General features: G+C 41.6%; 1 non-coding gene across 1 annotated transcript; it reads left to right on the top strand.

Moving 5' to 3' along the window:
- The first annotated feature begins 2145 nt into the window (after window positions 1-2145).
- On the top strand, window positions 2146-2252 carry LOC120250924. Its single transcript, XR_005533253.1, has one exon. It is a non-coding gene; the product is annotated as a small nucleolar RNA R71 (small nucleolar RNA).
- The last annotated feature ends 577 nt before the right edge of the window (window positions 2253-2829 follow it).

Below are 2829 nucleotides of genomic sequence, written 5' to 3'. Positions count from 1 at the left end.
CTAAACCATGTTATACACATGAACAACAATTCAAATCACCGAAAAATTCCAAGAAAACACTAGCGATCAACAAAAATTAATCAAAACACACACTCATGAATTTGTTACTGCAGAATTTAAATTTTGAGTCTAAAAACTAACTAAAAGCTTGGGTTGCCTCCCAAGAAGCGCTTGTTTAACATTACTTAGCTTGACGTAGCTGTTTTTACATCATGGTGGCTAATAAAGATGAAAACCTCTTTCCTAGCAACCTGCACACATGATGGACAAAAGTTCTTCATACTCAAGGAGAAATTTTTAACTATGTTACCGAATGAGGGAATATCGCGCTCTTCCTTTGTGTGCTTGTCCCCTAGTGTGTTGGAATACTTTCGGTGGCGACGTCTCGACCTCTTGACTCGGCGAAAAATCTGTTTCAAAAATCCTCCTTGAGGTTGCTCATTGAGGACTTGTTTTTCACAATTGGTTGTGTCCTCCTCCTTAATATCCGGCCACACCTCATATGGATCTGGATTGAAAAATTCCTGCAGGTACTCATCAGAAATCTCATCATTGACATCAAAAAAATAACAAGTATCATCAAAGTCAAGAGAGTGCTTCATTGCTTCGGCGAGACGGTATGTGATCTTTTCTTCTCCAATGCGCAATGTCATCTCACCTCTATCCATGTCAATGAGAGCCTTGGAGGTTCTCAAGAAAAGTCTTCCTAGAATTAATGGAACCTCCACATCTTCATCGACATCTAACACAACAAAATCTGCAGGAAAAATATACTTGTCAACCTTTACCAAAACATCTTTAATTATACCTCGAGGATGACGAATGGAGCGATCGGTCAGCTGTAAAGTCATGCGGGTTGGCCTTGCCTCTCCCAACCCCAATTTTTGAAACAATGTGTACGGCATGACATTAATACTAGCTCCTGAATCGGCCAAAGCTTTTTCTTCCCCCAAACCTCCAATTGCAAAAGGTATGATAAAGCATCCCGGATCTTTCATTTTGTTTGGCAGATTCTTCTGAAGCATTGCCGAACAATTCCCTTCTAACACCACAGCCACACTTTCCTCCATCTTCCTCTTGTTGGTCAAGAGGTCCTTCAAGAACTTTGCATAACGAGGCATTTGAGATAACGCCTCTACAAAGGGAATGTTAATGTTTAACTGTTTGAATAGATCCAGAAATTTCCTGTTTTGCACATCAACTTGGTCTTTCTTCAAAGGCGTCGGATAAGGGATCCTTGGAGTATATGAAGGAAGTGACGCAGCTGGCCGCTTCTCGTTATCTTGCACCTTATCTTTTGGCGTTTCTTGAGGAAATTCAGCAGTCTTCCCAGTGAGGGTTTTAGCTTGAAGAATTTCAAAATTTTTCTCAGCAGTGAGCTCTTCTTGGAGCTCTCGACCACTTCTCAAAGTGATCGCTTTCACTTGCTCTCTTGGGTTAGTCTCGGTGTTACTTGGTAGGCTCCCTAAAGGCCTCTACGCCAATAACTTCCCTATTTGTCCAACTTGATTCTCCAAATTGTGTAAAGAAGAGGTATGATCGTGGAGTGTTGCCTCTATGTTTTGGAACCTTGTGTCGGTCGATTGAATAAACTTTGATAAAACCCTTTCTAATTCTGAAACTCTCTCCAGAATCGAAGGTGTTTTCTGAAATCCTGGTGGGGTAGTGGTCTTTTGCTACCCTTGATTGCCCCATGAGAGATTTGGGTGGTTTCTCCACCCTTGGTTATAGGTGTTGCTATACGGATTACCTTGTCCTCTTCCCGAATTACCCACAAAATCTACTTGTTCACTTGGGGCTGAAGTAGTAATCGAGATAGGACAATTCGATGGCATATGTGAACCCCCACAACTATCACAAATTGTGATTGCGGCTACCTTTGATGAAGTCAAAGTGTCCAATTTCTTGCTCAATGCTTCTACTTGGGCTGCCAAAGATGTAACCGCGTCAATCTCATGGAGTCTGACCACTTTCTTCTTTTCTCTTGCATTCCATTGGTAGCTATTTAAACCCATTTCCTCAATCAATTGTCGGGCTTCTTTGGGCTTCTTGTTTCCCAATGTTCCTCCTGCAGCGGCATCAAGAAGTTGTTTGTTGCTCGAGTTCAACCCATTGTAAAATGATTGAATGACCATCCACTCGGGGAACCAATGTTATGGACACTTCCACAAGAGGTCCTTGAATCGTTCCCAAGTCTCAAATAAAGATTCAAGCTCCATTTGAACAAATGATGATATCTCATTACGAAGTTTTGCCGATTTCCCCGGAGGAAAATACATTGCAAGGAAAGCCTCGGCCATTTCGTTCCATGTTGTAATCGAAGCTCTTGGCAATGAATGGAGCCATTGTTTGGCTCTTCCCTTCAATGAGAATGGAAAAGCCCTCAAGCGAATTGCATCATCCGAAACCCCATTGATCTTCAACATATCGCAAACTTCAAAGAAATTCTCAATATGATTGTTTGGGTCTTCATCTGCTAACCCATTAAATTGTGCGGACTGTTGAACCATTTGAATAAAACCCGACTTTAACTCAAAATTCTGGGCTGCTACCAGTGGCCTAACAATGTTAGATTGTGTCCCACGAATTGTAGGTCTAGCAAAATCTGAAAGTGTTCTTGGTTGCCCCCCTTGTTCTGCCATATTTTCAGATTCTTCAACCTTTATTTAAGCTGGAAAATTCTGTTCCTGCACAGGTTCCTTGCCCCTTCTACGAATTCTTCACTCAATTTCAGGATCCTCTTAAACCAATGTCGAAGGTTCCCTCGGGTCATAACCTGTAGATGAAATCAATGAAAAGAAACAATAAGAACGGTGAAAGAGAGAAGTA

This window comes from Dioscorea cayenensis, chromosome 19, assembly GCF_009730915.1.
Source record: "Dioscorea cayenensis subsp. rotundata cultivar TDr96_F1 chromosome 19, TDr96_F1_v2_PseudoChromosome.rev07_lg8_w22 25.fasta, whole genome shotgun sequence".
NCBI classification, from domain to species: domain Eukaryota; kingdom Viridiplantae; phylum Streptophyta; class Magnoliopsida; order Dioscoreales; family Dioscoreaceae; genus Dioscorea; species Dioscorea cayenensis.
Note: the sequence above shows the minus strand (reverse complement) of the source record. Positions and strands in the feature narration are given on the sequence as shown.